The sequence below is a fragment of the Triturus cristatus genome, chromosome 9 (assembly GCF_964204655.1).
Source record: "Triturus cristatus chromosome 9, aTriCri1.1, whole genome shotgun sequence".
In the NCBI taxonomy this organism is placed as follows: Eukaryota; Metazoa; Chordata; class Amphibia; order Caudata; family Salamandridae; genus Triturus; species Triturus cristatus.
In genome coordinates, this window is record NC_140592.1 from 985693033 (window position 1) to 985712802 (window position 19770).

General features: G+C 42.1%; 1 long non-coding RNA gene across 1 annotated transcript; it reads right to left on the reverse strand.

The window, feature by feature from the left end:
- Positions 1-1903: 1903 nt before the first annotated feature.
- On the reverse strand, positions 1904-3669 carry LOC146799165 (uncharacterized). Its single transcript, XR_014969243.1, has 5 exons — positions 3538-3669; positions 3123-3162; positions 2691-2769; positions 2489-2594; positions 1904-2040 (listed from the first exon to the last, which is right to left on the reverse strand). It is a non-coding gene; the product is annotated as an uncharacterized LOC146799165 (long non-coding RNA).
- Between the last annotated feature and the right edge of the window lie 16101 nt (positions 3670-19770).

The window sequence follows — 19770 nt, forward strand, 5'->3', positions numbered from 1 at the left end:
CTGAAGGATTTTCTGGTGACATCATTATTGAATGAACACATCACGGTGGAAACACCTGATGCGAGAGTTAGTGTTCCACATTGATTACATGAAATTACACTCCAAATAGAGGGGGAAATCTCAAGTAAGGTTAAAGGTCTTTTTTGGGAGAACTTAACATATGGATATAACATACTGCTAGCAGAAAAAGTTTGGCCGCCTGAGTTTGTGATAGATTGCCCAAAAGGGGAAAGCGTAATTTTGCCTGCTCTCTCGGACCTTGTTCCAGAATTTTTAAAACATTCATACGCGCAGGAGTGGGTGCTAGTGCGAGCTCCAGCATTTTAGTGTAAGGATTGTACAGGGGGTCAGGGGAAGATCATGCAGGGGTTGTGTTGTAGGGTTTAGGGTAGGGTTGGGGGGTCGTGCAGGGTAGTGTTTTAGGGTAGGGACGGGACTGGGGGTTGCAGGGAGGGTTGTGCAGGGGTGGTGTTTTAGGGTAGGGAGAGGACTGGGGCTAGGGGGGTGTCATGCAGGGAAGTGTTTTAGGGTTTAGGGTAGGATCGGGGGGTCGTACAGGGTTTTCTTTTAGGGTAGGGAGAGGACTGGGTGTCAGGGGGTGCATAGTAGTGTTTTATGGTTTAGAGTAAGGCCGGAGGGTCTTGCAGGGTAGTGTTTTAGGGTAGGGAGAGGTCAGGGGGTTGGGGGAGGGTCGTGCAAGGGTGGTGATTTAGGGTAGGTAAAGGATTGGGGGTTGGCGATATGCAGGGGTAGTGATTTAGGGTAGGAAAAGGATTGGGGTTTAGAGGGGGTCATGCAGGGGTACTAAATATGGGTTTAGTGTAGGGCAGGGTAGTGTAACTTACCTTAGATACTTATCCAAGTGTATACCTTCACCACGCATGCCTTTGCATGTGTGGTAAAGCATATTCGTGGTAAAAGTATGTGTTGTAATTATAGGTCGTGGTGAATGACAACACGTAGTAATGCCCACGTTGAAATGATACACGTAGAATTACTATGCGTTGTAACGTGTCATATTCTTCTCAACCATCAGGTGAGGGGGCTGGTTCTTTCCCTAGAGGTTGCTTGGCTACACATATATAAATATATATAGCTACATTCATATACATGCTACACCTACTGATCGGAGCTAGGTACATTTAGGCAAATTACTTAGGGCTCGCATTTTAGGAATATGCAAGTGTTACTGTTTTTATCTGAACTGCTTATGTTTATCTTATTAGCACTATAGTATAAATTTATCTACCTTTTACTATATTGATACTAGCAATCTCTTTTGTATGCTTCTGTCTCCTGATTGTCACAGCACATGTGTTTTACATGAAGCTGTCGCTGGACCAATAAATACTTATTGAAACATCCTAATCGCCATCCTGTCTATATCCTGAGTAAGCAAGCATAAGTGTCTGAGCGAAACATACTGTACATTATTCCACATTCGCTGAAGAATGTGGGGTGCCATAAACTGCCTAGACTACTGTAGAATACAGGGGGGTGGGAGAGGCACTGCAGAGCTAGCTGGTCTAATGGGTGACATATCCTGTGGGGATGTCCGGAAGCGTTTGGGACACCAAGCCCTCAGTTTAGGTCATCCAAAATGCACAGGTCCTGGGGATTTCTAGGAACTACACAACACCAGGACATCATGAGATACGTTTAGAGATGGTAGTAGTGGTCTAGTTGGTAGCACATCACTCTATGTGCGTTGAGATTGACTACACAGGGTTGGTGCCCCTCAAGGTCAAGAATTAACACCTCACTACCTAAGGTGTGGTTCACTATGGTTCAAGAAGACCTAGTGAAAATGTCAGAAACTTGAAAGTAGACCTCGGCACTCAAACCAGTTCAATTTTGATTCATACAAAAAGTTTTTTATTCACAGAGATATACATCAAGAAATGCGTTTACTGTTAGGTGTACTTTAGCACATCAATCAAATAGATATAGGTCATATATTTGGAAATCTTGATACATTAATCACTTTAGCGATGAACCGGCAGCCGGCACGTGTTTCGTTTCCATGAAACTTTTTCAAGGCTGCAATAGATGCCATAAGAGAAACCCAATGTTTACAACAATTCTTTATGTCCAAAAGGACAGAAAAGGAAACAGGAACATCAAATATTTTTTACAAAACTGTTTTTCTCCTTCTAAAATTAAAAAGATCATCCATATTATAATATGTGAAGAGTGTTGCATTAAATGACCATACTATTGCAGTAGTGCAGACCAATGATTATTTTCATAGGTGATGATAAAAAGACGTAGAACCAAAAGAAATAGAGAGAAAAAGTATTTACCAAAGGTATAATACACAACGTGCGTAGAGCTCATATACTCAGATTTATGTAGTTGATAGAAAAGACCCAAAGAAAACAGTAGTGCACTTTCACCGTGAGTGTTAAGCCGCATAAAGATCATTTTGGTGCACAGAAATAACAAACAGAGTGAACCCAATAATTAAAACGATGAAATTGTATAATACCTTAGTAAGGTATTAGTTGAGTTCTCAGGAATGTTCCATTTGTATTGCAAATCTTCATACACGAATACGTTTTCTTTAATAAGGTGCGATCGTTGAAGAAAGAAAGCTAAATAAGATATACAAAATGACCGTATTTAGAAATAAATAAATTTATATGATAAAATTCAATATAGTAGGGAATGTATGACGATAATCTTTATACCTTTCAAGGAAGAAAAAGGTCTCCACATAAAGAGTAATTCCCCATATTTTCGGATGATGAAAATCTGTAAGAAGTAACCCTCAAAAAAAGAAAAGAAAGAAATATAATTCTCTTCTAATATGTATTTAGAGATTCCCATTAAGGCAGCCAAAGGTGGCCACAAAAACAAACACAAATCTCATTGTGATAGTGCTAAGGGAGCTCGTCACTATGGGCGCACTCTATGAGAGTCGAAATGTATTTGGATTTAGACTTTATACAATTTGGAAGTGCTTATCTTGAATCGTAGTTGTCCAGAAGCTCATTGAAATTTACAGTTCAAAAGAAGAGCATCAAGATGTTTAAGGGAAAAAAAGAAAAGAAAAGGGGCACCTATAAGTATAGTTTCATCCTACTTTGTTGCACAGGAAATATAAATGTAAGGAAACTTACTGAGGTATTAAGTCAGCGAAGCTCGGGCTGCAGTATGCCCCTAAAGATATGAAAAGAAATGTATGGTGTCATATTTAGAGAAACGTACCAATGTTATGTACATAAGGGCATACCATGAAAGCTACAGCTCGGGATTTATAAAAAATGACTCCCGATGTTAGAGATTGGTGTTAGAATTGCGGGATAATTTAAACATGAGCGCTGCACATTTTTATAAAGTTACCGTGCCGCTCAATCTAGTAACATAGAATTACTAACGAGTTTTAATTAAGGCCCATATTATATGTACTAAGATATTAGTGCATCTGATGTACGAAGCATTATGCCATGTCTCAAGGCATACGATACCATAAAGTTAAATTAAGAGTTTCTGTCAAGAACAATGTAACGTTTTCCCTCGGACGTAGTCACTAACCTGAAAATTGCAAGTTGCATCTGTATGCAGAGCTGTTCCGGAAGGATTGTAGATCTCAGATTATGGCGCTTGGTGTCTCTTTTATCTAGGATTACCTCCACCTGTACCGGCGTTGCAATACGTAATTAGAAACTTTCGTTTTTTCACTGCTAAAAGAGAAGATGGACTAGGACGGCCAGCTTCTACCTTTTCTATGTGGCCAACGGCGGCCATTACTCAACAGTTTTTGTTTCAACATATAATGTAGACACAGGCATCTATATTTTGATGCATTTTCGAATGTTACTTAAATTAGAAGTGCCAAGAGTATATATTAGTAAAGTTAAGAATAAATGAGCAAAAGTTAGTAGAGAAAAAATTCGGAACGTTTATATAGATTAGTTTAAGTCAATATAGAGGGAATCAAAAAGTGAGCATTTATATGTTTTTGTTGCATTCTGCCTAATAGTCAGTGCCATGAATATTTCTTATCATTTTTCTTTAATTAGTTTGATGAAACGTTTAGATACCATCAGCTTAAATATCATGAAACATAGTAGTGCCGCAGTGAAATGCTACAATTATCATGAACCACAGCTTAGACATATTCCGTTGTTTTTCTAAATGACTCTTTTCACATGTATTTCTCCCTTCATGTGACATTAAATGTAAAAGCCATTTGTATCAATGAGAATAGACCATTAGTTATTCAGAGTCCAACAACTTTCAAACATTTACCAGTACATGTAATAGTATACAATCATACATTGTAATGTACATGTAATATTGCTATGTTGTAAGGTATTCACATTCATTAACGGATACCTGCATCCACATATTAAATTTTTATTCTGTTTATTTTACACTTTAGGTAAAGTTGGTGCCCACTATTAATTATACATAGTCTATAAAGGAAATCAGATATCACAGAAAACACATCTACTCTTTCAGGATAATGTGTAGTTCCCTATCGATGTTATTCCTCTTCCTACTGCACGAAGATGTTTAATCCATTGTGCTTCAGATTTTAAGTTTAGTAATGTCTGTCATAGGATTGTTTACAAGTCTAGTATATGCCAAATCCTCTTGCAATTGTCTGTCTATTTCTTGTACATAGTCATCATTATGCATGATGACTATGTTTCCCCCTTTATCTGCTTCTTTGATAACAATTTCTGGGTTGGCAGATAAGCATTTTAGAGCTGAGAATTCTGACTAAATCAGAATTCTCAGCTCTAAAATGCTTAAACAATCCTATGACAGACATTACTAAACGAATTGAATCTAGGTTGTCATATTGGAAACAACAGGATATGATTTCGGATGCTGAATATATATATTTGTTTGTTTTGACACCTCGCGCACCCTGTATATATGTACTCTCCAAAATTTATAAGCCGGGACCCTTTCCTCCAGACCAATCATCTCTGGGATTGGGTCACCTACAGAACGCTTGTCTGAATACGTTGATATCTATTTGCAACCAATAGTTCAAAATATGCCATCATACCTTAAAGATACTGGAGATCTACTCAACAAATTGGAGGACATGGAGTGGACGCAGGAATTATCCTTTGCCACTCTTGATGTCTGTTCTTTATATACCAGCAACCCCTCAAGATCAGGGGTTGGAGGCACTCAAAGAGATGCCACTCTATTTGAACACACGGAGAAGTTACTTGACTTTACAAAGATAGCCTTAGAGAACAATGTCTTTATTCATCAAGGCACGTGGTTCAAACAATCTATGGGCGTGGCCATGGGAGCAAAATTCTCCCCGTCGTACGCTAATCTGTACATGGGCAGATTTGGGGCCAAACATCTATGGCTTCTGGGACCTCCGTAACTAACAGGACTTATAGTCTATTGGACACGATATATAGATGACATCTTTATCATCTGGGCAGGCAGCGCCAATGAATTTAAGACTTTAACTGAATATCTCAATAACAACATTTACAATTTAAAATTCACATCTAATTAAAGCAAAACCGAAATAGAATTTCTGGATGTTGTAATTTATGCCAAAAACAATAAAATCATGTCCCGGCTATCCAGAAAAACCTACATCTTGTAATGCTCTTCTACATGCCTCTAGTGCTCATCCCTCGACACAGGTCAACTCAATCCCTTATGGAAAAATGACCAGACTAGGGAGGAACTCCAGTGAAGACAATATTTTCAATCAAGAATTAACAAATCTTGAAACACGTTTCCTCAGTAGAGGATATTCCACACGTGTCCTTAAAGACTTGAGAAAGAAAATCTTACAGAAGACTAGACATTCCATATTGAATAAATCCAACACTTAAGCACAAAAAGTTAAGCAGAGATAAGATTAGTCTTATCACTAACTATAATGTACATAGTCACCAAATAGACAAAATAATGAGAAAACATCGGCATCTTTTACATCTTGATAGCACAATGAGGAAGATTGTTACACCAAATCCCAGTATTGTCTATAGAAGAGGCAAGACACTGAGAGACTTCCTATGTTCAAGTTACCAACCTCCCAAACCTACTGAAAAGACTTAGTTATCAAACAAACCGGACGGATTCTATAAATGCGGACAATGTAACATGTGCCAGTTTGCCTGTAACAAACTGAAGGAATTTAAATACAACACCAACACGTTGTATCAGATTCGCCAATTTATTAACTGCAACACAAGATATGTCATTTACTGCATACGCTGCATATGTGGTTTAATCTACATCGGCAGCACAATACGACCGCTAAAAGAGAGAATCCAAGAACACATGAGGGCAATTAGAAATAATGACTCTAGTTACCCCTTAGCGGTACATTGCAATTCTGAACATCAAAATAGGACTCTAACAGGTCTGACCTTCCATGGAATCGCTGAGATTCAAATTGATGCCAGGGGAGGTGATAGAACCTTAAGGCTTAGAAAATCTGAAGCACAATGGATTATCCGTCTTCGTGCGGTAGAAAGAGGAATTAACATCGATAGGGAACTACACATTTTCCTGAAAGAGTAGATGTGTTTTCTGTGATATCTGATTTCCTGTATAGACTATGTATAATTAATAGTGGGCAACAACTTTACCCAAAGTGTAAAATAAACAGAATAAAAATGTATTATGTGGATGCAGGTATCCCTTGATGAATTGGAATACCTTACAACATAGCAATATTACATGTACATTATAATGTATGATTGTATACTATTACATGTACTCGTAAATGTTTGAAAGTTGTTGGACTCTGAATAACTAATGGTCTATACTCATTGATACAAATGACTTTTACATTTAATGTCACATGCAGGGAGAAATACATGTGAAAAGAGTCATTTACAAAAACAACGGAATATGTCTAAGCTGTGGTTCATGATAATTGCAGCATTTCACAGCGGCACTACTATGTCTCATGATATTTAAGCTGATGGTATCTAAACGTTTCATCAAACTAATTAAAGAAAAATGATAAGAAATATTCATGGCACCGACTATTAGGCAGAATGCAACAAAAACATATAAATGCTCACTTTTTAATTCCCTCTAAATTGACTTAAACTGAGCAATATTAACGTTCTGAATTTTTTCTCTACTAACTTTTGCTCATCTATTCTTAACTTTACTAATATATACTCTTGTCACTTCTAATTTAAGTAACATTCGAAAATGCATCAAAATATAGATGCCTATGTCTACATTATATGTTGAAACAAATACTGTTCAGTAATGGCCGCCGTTGGCCACATAAAAAAGGTAGAAGCTGGCCGTACTAGTCCATCTTCTCTTTTAGCAGTGAAAAACCGGAAGTTGCTAATTACGTATTGCAACGCCGGTACAAGTGGAGGTAATCCTAGATAAAAGAGACACCAATCGCCATAATTTGAGATCTACAATCCTTCCGGAACGGCTCTGCATACAGATGCAATTTGCAATTTTCAGGTTAGTGACTACGTCCGAGGGAAAACGTTACTTTGTTCTTGATAGAAACTCTTCATTTAACTTTATGGTATTGTGTGCCTCGAGACATGGCATAATGCTTCGTACATGGGATGTACTAATGTCTTAGTACATATAATATGGGCCTTAATTAAAACTCGTTAGTAATTCTATGTTACTAGATTGAGCGGCACGGTAACTTTATAAAAATGTGCAGCACTCACGTTTAAATTATCCCGCAATTCTAACACCAATCTTTAACATCGGGAGTCGTTTTTTCTGAATCCCGAGCTGTAGCTTTCATGGTATGCCCTTATGTACATAACATCGGGACGTTTCTCTAAATATGACACCATACATTTCTTTTCCTATCTTTAGGGGCATACTACAGCCCGAGCTTCGCTGACTTAATACCTCAGTAAATTTCCTTACATTTATATTTCCTGTGCAACAAAGTAGGATGAAACTATACTTATAGGTGCCCCTTTTCTTTTCTTTTTTTCCCTTAAACATCTTGATGCTCTTCTTTTGAATTGTAAATTTCAATGAGCTTCTGGACAACTACGATTCAAGATAAGCACTTCCAAATTGTATAAAGTCTAAATCCAAATAAATGTTGACTCTCATAGAGTGCGCCCATAGTGACAAGCTCACTTAGCTCTATCACAATGAGATTTGTGTTTGTTTTTGTGGCCACCTTTGGCTGCCTTAATGGGAATCTCTAAATACATATTAGAAGAGAATTATATTTCTTTCTTTTCCTTTTTTGAGGATTACTTCTTACAGATTTCCATCATCCGAAAATATGGGGAATTACTCTTTATGTGGAGACCTTTTTCTTCCTTGAAAGGTATAAAGATTATCATCATACATTCCCTACTATATTGAATTTAATCATATAAAATTACTCATTTCTAAATACGGTCATTTTGTATATCTTATTTAGCTTTCTTTCTTCAACGATCGCACCTTATTAAAGGAAAACGTATTTGTGTATGAAGATTTGCAATACATATGGAACATTCCTGAGAACTCAACTAATACCTTGCTAAGGTATTATACACTTTCATAGTTTTAATTATTGGGTTCACTCTGTTTGTTATTTCTGTGCACCAATATGATCTTTATGGTGCATAACACTCACGGTGAAAGTGCACTACTGTTTCCTTCGGGTCTTTTCTATCAACTACATAAATCTGAGTATATGAGCTCTACGCACGTTGTGTATTATACCTTTGGTAAATACTTTTTCTCTCTATTTCCTTTGGTTCTACGTATTTTTATCATCACCTATGAAAATAATCAGTGGTTTGCACTACTGCATTAGTGTGGTTATTTAATGCAACACTCTTCACATATTATAATTTGGATGATCTTTTTAATTTTAGAAGGAGAAAAACATTTTTTTTAAATATTTGATGTCCCTGTTTCCTTTTCTGTCCTTTTGGACATAAAGAAATGTTGCAAACATTGGGTTTCTCTTATGGCATCTATTGCAGCCTTGAAAAAGTTTCATGGAAACGAAACACATGTTGGCTGCCGGTTCATCGCTAAAGTGGAAGAATTAATGTATCAAGATTTCCATCAATACAATACAACAGTGTTTGTTTTCAAATATATGACCTATATCTATTTGATTGATGTGCTAAAGTACACCTAACAGTAAACACATTTCTTGATGTATATATCTGTGAATAAAAAACTTTTTGTATGAATCAAAATTGAACTGGTTTGAGTGCCGAGGTCTACTTTCAAGTTTCTGACATCATCAGATAAGTGTTGACCGGACTTCAGGGTCTCTTAAACCTCAGCGATGAAATCCTGGTCCATGCACCCGCTCTTGAAACACACCTCCAAAGACTGAGAGCTGTGTTCAAAGGCCTCCAAGAGTGCAAACTAACCCTGCATAAAGTGAAATGAAAGTTTCTCAGAGTTGAAATATGCCTATTCGACTACTGCTTCTGGTCACCCCCGACCAGGCCAAAGTCAGCAAGTTTCAGTCGGCACCAGCGCCGACCATTGTCACTGGTGTTAGTGGTTTTCTCGGTATGATTACCTACTGTGACCCCTTAATGCCAAACCTCACCCAACTCACCATACTGCTGCAGAACTTCACATAGGCATTGACTCCCTGGCAATGGGGTGCTGAGCAAGAACAACCCTTTCAGTACGCGAAGCGAGTGATGTCTGAGAACACCACCCTTGCAAATTTTGATCTGAACAAATACACTGATCTGGCAGGAGATGCTAGCCCACTGGCCTAGGGGTGCTACTGTCCCTGAAACAGCAATGCAGAGAATCGGCCCCCATTGCATAAGCCAGCTGAGCATTGACTCCTATCGAGCAAAGGTAATCCCACATCGAAAAAGAGGCCATTGTGATTCATTGGGGGTGTCAGCATTCCTAAATGTACCAGTATGGACGTCTGTTCCCACTAAGCACTGATCACAAACCACTGATCTGGCTGTCTAAATGGACTGCATCAAAACCTCCACCACAAATCAAAAAGCGGATACTCCAACTACAGGAAAACTACTATAAGATGGTCCTAGAAATCGCGCTCAATCTCTGTATCCTTGAACGACATCATTGAAGCCACAAGAGCTGATGACTGCCTCCAACTGGCCATTGCGGTGACCCAGACCAGGAAAGTGAAAGGCCATCATCGCCAAGCTAGCCAAGAAAATGGTGAAAGTCTGATAAAAGGCTGGTATCCCTACGTGACATGAGGGATGAACTCACAGTTACGGTGGATAGGTGTCTGCTAAGGAGCCTTGGCTTGTCATACCCACCAGCCTGACCCAAAAGATGGTAGCCCTTACCCACAGGTCCCACCAAGATATTGTCAAAACGAAAAAGAGGCTGCAAAGCAAGGCGTGGTTTCCTGGGTTAGATGACCGAGTTAGGAAGACAGTCAGAGAGTGTGGTCAGTGGCAAGCCACTGGAGCCTATACTTCCCACCATCCATCATAACAGAACAACATTTTGAGGTCTTTAGCACTGTGCCAGTGTGTATTTTGGCAGTCTTCCAGATGTCAGGCACTTGTTGGTGGTCATAGATGATTTCTCTGAGTACCCAGAGATGAAGATTGTGAAATCCACCTCAGCAGCAGAGACCATCCCAAAACTAAAAAAGATCATGGCCACTTACAGCCTAATAAGAAAACTTTGTACTGACAATGGCCCTTCCTTTAAAGGTCAGGACCTCACAAGCTATCTCTCCTCCGGAAGAAACAAGCACTGCAAGATCTACCCTTGTTGGCCTCAAGCTAACGATGAGGTCGAGAGATTCATGGGCACTATCACCAAAATGATCTGAATAGTCAAGCTGCGCAGCAGTGCATTGAGAAAGCCATCTCTGTATTTCTAAGAGACTTTCATCTGAGCCCTCACACCACCACACAGGTAGTACCCAGCATCATCTGTTGCAGAGGGAGGGTCTCTAGGGCCTCGGTTCCAAGCAGCCAAGCACATACTCATCAGCAAGAACAGAACCGGCGTATGTCGCAACCCAGGAGAGCCAAGACCCCAAGCATCTGTGTTAGGGACTAGGTGCTGGTGAAAGATAGGCATCGAAGGAGCAAGTTCCAAATCCAGTTCGAACTCCACACATGGTGAGTCATGAGAATCCAGGGAGCATTGGTGTGGAAACAAGAGGACGAGAGGTAGTCACCAGGAACACTTCATGCTTCAAATGGCTCCACAAAGGCCAAGGGGTCAAGCGGTACACCAGAACTTTGTTCCTGCAGACGAGCAATCTCCTCAGAACCCTGATGGATGAAAGGAAGAGGAACATATACCCATCTTTCTTCCTGAATGCCCAGTGTGCCCACAGCACCCCACTTCTGGGCCCGGAACTAACAACACAAGCCACCCACTCGAAAGCGGAAAGAGACACTGGAGATCCCCCCACCATGCAGAAAGGGTATGAATGTGGTTTAACCTGGAAGAATCTATGGAGGAACCCCACTCCCTCCCAGAAGTTCCAAGACTATTTGATGAACCTGTGACATCAAAGACCGCATTGGAGCAGCCAGTGTCATTTAGCCCACAAGGTCAGTGTTTTGCCATTTGCCCTCCCTGGGATGCAGCAAGTGGTTGTTTGTGTTTGAGTTAAGTGTTTTGTGTTATTTGTATTTTGTTTTGCTGGGGTATAGGAGGAACGTAATGTTACAGGCCAAGGGGTGTTCTGTAAGTGCCCCCGGACTCAAATGAACTATTGTTTGTCTACGGGTCACGCGTCCTGAGTTTTTAAATATACGGACGGAGTCAGATTTTGGCAGTTTCATGCCAGAGTGTAAGTGCATTTTCACTTGAAGGTGCTCAACAATGTGCGATGCAGCCTAACCATGTGGCTGCACCTCAGAAGACACAACAAGGGTTACCAGGTTTTGTAAATCAAAAACCGAGATATTTCCCATAAATAGACAGATTGCTACAATCTTACTGCAACCTAGGGGCAGGGGTGGCTCCTCCATTAGAGCGAAGGTGTGTCACCCCACAGACAAAAATGACCCCAGGCACTACCCAGAAAATTAAAATGGTAACAAACTTACTTTATTACCATGTTATTTTTCATCATCCCACCCTGAACTGAATGTTAGGATGGGTGGGCCTGCTGAATGGCAGCAGAAAGGAGTGGTGGGAAGAGAGCTGCCTGTGCACTAGTTTAAAGTCTTCTGATGGCCAGTCAGACATGCACAGTTTAACCCTCTCAACCCAGCTTTCTTACACAGCTGGTTTGAGAGCCTGTAGAAGCCGCCGGTGCCTTCGGTAGCACTGAGATAGGCTGCTCCCTACATTCCTGGTGATTCACTCATGTTGCTTAAAAGCATGAGAGCAGTGTCAGGATTGGTTACAGGAGTTGGATGGGGCCCACACTGGCATCTCAGGAGAGGAAAAGAACACCGGAGTGCGAATGATATCTCGGTCAGCATTTGCCAGCGAGGTAAGTTACTTTTTATTTTATATATTTTACGTACCCTCTCCTTATATGTAGCAAGTTCTTGAACCCACCCACTAGAGACCCCCATGTAGCCTGGTTTTGACTATGGTGTTGACTCTCAAAGCACTGCATTTTTGGTGTGCATTAGTCACAATGTGTGCTTGTGTCTACTGAAGGGCCCCCACTCCCCCTTCTTCAACTGCCTGCCGCAACCTCTTGTCCCTCATATTTGTCCCTTTCTAGTTTTCTCCCTCACTTCTCTTCCTTTACCCTCCAAACCCCTTGTGTGACAGGAAATGTTCTCTCCTCAGTCTCTGCTTCCACAACAACCCCTGTGCTCAAGAGTCTCAGCTGCAGGAACCAGCCAGACTTGAGAGCGGAGACAGGCAGGACATGGCACAGCACTAAAGGCATCTCTGTAGACAAGATGGGGAGGCACTAAAGAATGACAGCACTAGGGAGAGGAGGTCTGATGCGTGACACAGCACACGAGACAGCACTCCAGAGAGAGAGGATGTCTATTGAATAACACCCCACTGAAGACAGCTCTATAGAGAAGACTGACAGAACACTACTGAGAGATAAATACATGGGATTAAAAATGATTGATTCACACTGGAGACAAGCAAGGCCAATGTTGGCTTAGCTATGTTACAATATTATTTTACCTACAAAGCAAATGAAAAGATTTCTGTAAAAAAAGGAGTGCACTTCCAAAAGAACTTCTCTACTTTCACACCAAAGAGTGCTGTCAAGGCTAATGGGCACGACACCGATCCCAGACGCAAGTGCGGTGACAAACAGCACCTTGTCCAGCACACAGCTGAAGTGACACATGCTAGATGCTGGATATGCAGCTAACATCTCACCTTTTGCATTACCGATATTAATCTGAAAGGACACACAATGCCTGCCCCATGCAAAGTTGGAGTGTCAGGAAGTCTCTGCCCCATAAACATTTGAAGTGGCACAAAGACTAAGCCCCCAAACACAGATGAATTGGCAGCCAGGATCTTTCTAAAGCACAGTGGGCAAGCTAACGTGAAAGTCAATGATCATCCTTATCTGGACATAAATGGCCCCAGCCGGACAAACAGCACACATGCGTGACCCACCACCTATTTTCCTGCCTCACCACTCTTGGTAGTAGCCAGCCGCCCCTGCCTAGGGGCACAGAATGAGTTAAATAAAAGCACACATCAACACAGAAACCCAAACCAGGGACACTAAGGGGTTATATTAAGTTCAAATTTGAAATACAGTATCATGCACGTTAATTAAATTGCTTTCTGATAAGAGCTGCTATCTACTCTTACCTAAAAATGTGCCTGTTTTCAGTCGACTTTCCTAAATTTGCTGACATCTGCTGGGACAGCTGGTGAAAAACTGGGACTGTCCTGCTAAATCTGGGACACCGGTTCACCCTAGTTTTGCTGACAACAAAGCCCTGAAATGCTGGGTGTTAATTGCCTCTTTGTGTTTTCCAGGCTTGCTGTCAGCACAAAATTCACTAAACTGGTAATATTTAAGTTAATAATGTATGTTCCCAAGATGCCAAAAACATAATGCACAAGGGCCATATAATGATCCCATTTTCTGCTCTGCTTCAGTACCAAAGATGTCTGCCGTCTTCAATTTGGGAACTCGAGCAGTACAATCAACTATTAGATAAAATTCAGCAAATACATTCACCCAATCTTGATTATCACATTCCACAGAGAAACAACATTAACTAAATGTGCGTTCTATATTAATCACATGTATTCACTTTTGATTGATTAGCACATGTAACTCAAAAAGGGGAATTGATAGAAGAAAAAAGTCATCATAATCATGACATACTAACAGGAAAAAATTATTTGATTTGTTAAACAAGCATTTGCAATGCAACAGGTCTCGCATTCACGCAAGTTTGAGCTATTGGCATTGTAAATGATAATGCCTTTTATTTAGGTTTTGGGTATTAAAACTAGGCCTGGGCAAAAATTTCGTTCCGCTCGCGGAAATTGCGATAATTTGACATTTTTGCGTTCCGCGGAGAGCGCGAAAATGTCAAAAATTCCGGTTTCCGCAGCTTGGCGATAATTTGTTTCTTGCTCGCGCTGTAAAATGATACATTCTCGCGCGCGCGCGATCGCCTTACCTGAATCCCTGCGTTCGCCGACAAGTTTTCTTGATCCGGTCGCGTTCTCCATGAGATGTTGTATTGTTTTTAGCCATTTGCGCTGTCTCGCGACAGTTCGCGCCCGCAGTGACGTCATGCGTCGCGCGATCACGTCTTTCTTCTCGCGATCATGCACCGCGAGAACAACTCAAAACAAGATGGCCGCGCCCGCAAGCAACCACATGGGTAAGTTGGCGACCCGCAACCATGCAGAAAATCTCGCGAACATGCCGGAAAAAAACTTCCGCATCTTCGCGATATTTCTGCTTGTTTGCGATAATTTTAAACATTCTCGCGATAATTTGCGAAGGTTAATTCCGCAAATTCCGCCCACCCCTAATTAAAACATAAATAAAAGGCATTGTCATTTACAATACTAATAGCTTAAACTCTCGCAAATACGAGACCTATTGCATTGCAATAAAGGGCCTTCTCTACCGCTTGTTAGATTGTAAATATCAGAGGAAGAGACCGGCCTGTGAAATAGTGATAAATAGTGCAGTGAAGAATATGTGTAAGTGTCGCAAAGTGTGAAGTGAGAGTTACATAGGATCCGAGATGTAAACACCAACAAAGCTCTCCAACACCTTTTGCTCTGTGATTACACTGTTGCGGCTCAGGAGGAAGAGCGGGAGGGGCAAAATCCTGCCCTTGCCGTGATTTGAGTGTGCAGTGTGGCATTGCGTAATGTCATTGCTATCTTTGGCCTGCTAAAAAACACTCCAGCTTTAGTAGGGCCCTGGCTTCACCTCTTAGTGCAGAGCGGGCTGTGTTTTCTGGTGGGAATGGAGGGAGGTTCTTGGCTGCAGCTCCAGCCTCGTACAGGCCCCCTGCAATTACTAATGAATGAGAGGTGCTGAGGTGGTTGGTATTGGTGGTAGTGGTATTGGTGGTGGTGGTGGTGGTGGTATTGGTGGTATTAGTGGTGGTGTTGGTGGTGGTATTAATGGTGTTAATGGTATTGGTAGTGGTATTGGTGATATTTGTGTTGGTATTGGTGGTATTGGTGGAGGTGGTGGTATTGGTGGTGGTTGTATTAGTGGTGCTGGTATTGGTGGTGGTGGAATCGGTGGTGGTAATATTGGTGGTGGTGGTGGCATTGGTGGTATTGTGGGTGGTGGTATTGGAGGCAGTATTGGTATTGGTGGTGTTATTGGTATTGTTGGTGGTGGTACTGGTATTGGGGTGGTGGTATTGGTATTGGTGGTGTTGGCGGTGGTATTGGTGGTATTGGTGGTGGTGGTATGGTGGAGGTCATTTGGTGATATTGGTGGTATTGGTGTTGGTGGTATAGATGGTATTGGTTTTGGTGGTACTGGTGATATTGGTGGTGGTATTGGTAGCGGTGGTATTGGTGGTGTTGTTGGTGGTGGTATTGGTGGTGGTGATGTTGGTCTTGGTGGTATTGGTATTGGTGGTGGTGGTATTGGTAGAGGTGGTATTGGTAGAGGTGGTATTGGTGGTGGTGGTGGTATTGGTGGTGGTGGTATTGGTGGTGGTACTGTTATTGGTGGTATTGGTGGTGGTGGTATTGGTTGTGGTATTGGTGGTGTTGGTATTGGTAGTGGCATTGGTGGTGGTGGTATTGTTGGCGGTATTGCTGGTGGTGGTGATATTGGTGGTGGTGGTGATATTGGTATTGGTGATGGTGGTATTGGTGGTGGTGGTATTGTTATTGGTGGTGGTGGTATTGGAATTCGTGGTGGTGGTATTGGTGGTGTTGGTATTGGTATTGATGGTATTAGTGGTGATATTGGTGGTATTGGTGGTGGTGATATTGGTGGTATTCGTGGTGGTGGTGGTATTGGTAGTCGTGGTGATATTAGTGGTGGTATTGGTGATGGTATTGGTGGTGGTGGTGGTATTGGCGGTGGTGGTATTGATGTTGGTGGTATTGTTGAGGTGGAGGTATGGGTGGTGTTGGTATTGGTGGTGGTGGTATTGGTGGTGGGGTATTGGTAGTGGTGGTATTGTGGACATTGGTGGTGGTGGTATTGGGGACATTGGTGATGGTATTGGTATTGGCATTGGTGGTGGTATTTGTATTAGTGGTGGTATTGGTGGTGGTGCTATTTGTGGTGGTGGTATTGGTGGTGATATTGGTGGTGGTGCTGGTATTGGTGGTGATGGTGGTATTGGTGATGGTGGATGCTGGTATTGTTGGTGGTATTGGTGGTGGTGGTATTGGTGGTGGTGGTATTGGTGGTGTGTGGTATTGGTGGTGGTATTGGTGGCGGTATTGGTGGTGGTGGTATTGGTGTTAGTTTTGGTGGTGGTGGTAATGGTTGTGGTGGTGGTTGTATTGGTGGTATTGGTAGTGGTGGTAGTGGTGGTGGTGGTGGTATACGTGGTGGTGGTGGTATTGATGGTGGTGGTGGTATTAGTGGTGGTATTGGTTGAGGTGGTATTGGAGGTGGTGTTGGTATTGGTGGTGGTGGTATTGGTGGAGGTGGTGGTATTGGTTGTGATATTGGTGGTGGTATTGGTAGTGGTGGTGGTATTGGTGGTGGTGGAATTGGTGTTGGTATTGTTGGTGGTGGTGGTATTGGTGGTAGTGGCTGTAGTGGTATTGGTGGTGGTGGTATGGGCAGTGGCATTGGTGGTGGTAGCATTGGTGGTGTCATTTGTGGTGGTGGTATTCATGGTGGGGGTGGTGGTGGTATTGGTGGTGGTGGCATTGGTGGTGGTGGTGGTGGTATTGATGGTGGTGGTATTGGTGGTGGTGTTGTTGTTAGTAAAACAGGCTTTTGAAAACAACCCATCAGGTGGCTTTAGTACAGATGACTTGTAACACAGATGTGCTGTTGTCAGCTTCAGCCCATTAGCACAGGATTATGTGCCACCTGGAATGCACATGACTGAATTCGCTAATCATTTCTAAATCCATTTTACTTGGGGGTTGAAACAAACACGAGATAATGCTGGGTTAAAGTGATTATAAGCAGGTGCCTGTATTACGTGGGCGGCGAAGCTGCTTTAAAAAACAGAAATGGTTTCAGCTGAAGCAGCGCATTTCCAGTCTCAAACTCAATAAAGTAAATAGTGCTAACAGAGTAAAATAACAGGTCCTGTGTAAAACTAAGCCTGGGCAGTAAAATCCGCTCCGCTCGCGGAGTTTGCAGATTTTTGTAAACTCTGTGTTCCGAGTAGAACGCGGCGTTACCGGAAACTCCGTGATCCATGGCGTAGCGGAGTTTTTCCCTTGTTCGTGCTTTCAAAATGCATTTATGCGCACGCTGTAGCGACTTACCAGGATTCCTGCATTTGCCGACGAGTTTTCCTAACCGTTCGTGTGCGCCACGAGATTTTGGTAGCCGTCCGCGCAATCCCGCGAGAGCGTGCGATCGCGAACACGTCATTTGGGCACGCCATCGGGCATCCGGCCAAAGTTTGGTGAAGCTCGCGATGCCGAAAACACAAAATTTTCAATCTGGAGAAGAATATCTCTCAAGCAGCATAAAACCTTCACGAAAATGATGATTTGGATGGAAAAAACTCCTCAGGTTGACATTTGGCTGTACTTTTTTGTACAAGGAGTCCTTTTTCTCTTTTTACTTTTTTTGGGAGAGGAAGGAAATCTCCAACCTCCTGTTCCTGTCCAGCAGGCTCCTCCCAGTGCTTTGCCAATATCCTGTTCACTTTTCATTTGGATTTGGAGCTGGAAGGATCACCCTTTGTGTCTGCTGCATCATATATCATTGGATTTGAGGACTTTTGGATTGGAGATTTTACAAGTAAGTTGATGTTGTTTGTTTGATTGGGGCATTGCAGTTGCTGCAACTACATTTTTTGTACTTTCCATCATTTATTATTTTTTTATTGTGGGTAGCAAGTAGGCCCAGAGCTAGACATGGGTGCATGAAACAACTGTTTCTGTGGTGTCTATTGAATTTAAACACCATCCAGGGCATGGATGGCATTGTATTGAATTGCAAAATGTGTATTTTTTGGGCTATTTCACTTTTTTAGTGTGTGTTAAATAAATGCCTTTGTTGTGTGTGTGTGTGTGTGTGTGTGTGTAGTGTGGTTGTTGTGTAACTTGCACACCTTGTTTAGCCCTGTTGATTTTCGTTTTTGCATTTTATTGCATTAAAGCTGTGTTGTTGGGCATGCCTCCTTTGCCTGGCCATTATAGGCCTGTTTCAGTTAATTGTTTTCCAGGCCTCCTGCTTGTTGTGACTGTGAGTGACCATGTGGCTGGTGGCCATTTTGTGGTGGTAGTTTAGAAGTGTGCTGCTTTTGCCATATAGGCCTGCATGAGATTCCTTTGTTCCATTTTGCCTAGGCTTCTTGTTGTTGTGGGCCTCACCATGGGGTTGGCGGCTATTTTGAAGCAAGGCAGTGTGCTTTTGCCATAGGCCTGCATTGTCTGTCTTCCCTTTCTTGTCGTTGTGGGCCTGGCCATGTAGCTGGTGGCCATTTTGAAGCCAGGCAGTATGCTTTTTCCATAGGCCTGCATTGTCTGTCTTCCCTTTCTTGTTGCTGTGGGTGGCCTGGCCATGTGGCTGGTGGCCATTGTGAAGCCAGGCAGTGTGCTTTTGCCATCAGCTTGCATTGTCTGTCTTCCCTTTCTTGTTGTTGTGGGCCTGGGCATGTGGCTGGTGACCATTTTGAAGCCAGGCAATGTGCTTTTGCCATAGGCCTGCATTGTCTGTCTTCCCTATTTTGTTGCTGTGGGCCTGGCCATGTGGCTGGCCGCCATTTTGAAGCCAGTCGGTGTGCTTTTGCCATACGCCTGCATTATCTGTCTTCCCTTTCTTGTTGCTGTGGGTGGCCTGGCCATGTGGCTAGCGGACATTTTGTGGAGCCAGCCAGTGTGCTTTTGCCATACACCTGCAAGCTTGTGGCCTAGTCTGCCTATAGGCCTTTCATCCAGTAGGCTCAGAGCTACTCATGGGTGCATGAAATGAAACAACTGTTTCTGTGGTGTCTGTTGAATTTAAACATTGTTTAGGGCAGGGATGGCATTGGATTGAATTGCAAAATGTGTATTTTTTAGGGTATTTCACTTTTTTGGTGTGATATAAATAAATGCCTTTGTTGGATGTGTGTGTGATGTGGTTGTTGTGTAACTTGCAAACCTTGTTTAGCCCTGTGGATTGTCGTTTTTGCAATAAAGCTGTGTTGTTTAGCATGCCTCCTTTGTCTGGCCATATAGGCCTGCTTGAGTTCATTGTTTTCCAGGTCTCCTGCTTGTTGTGACTGTGAGTAATCATGTGGCTGG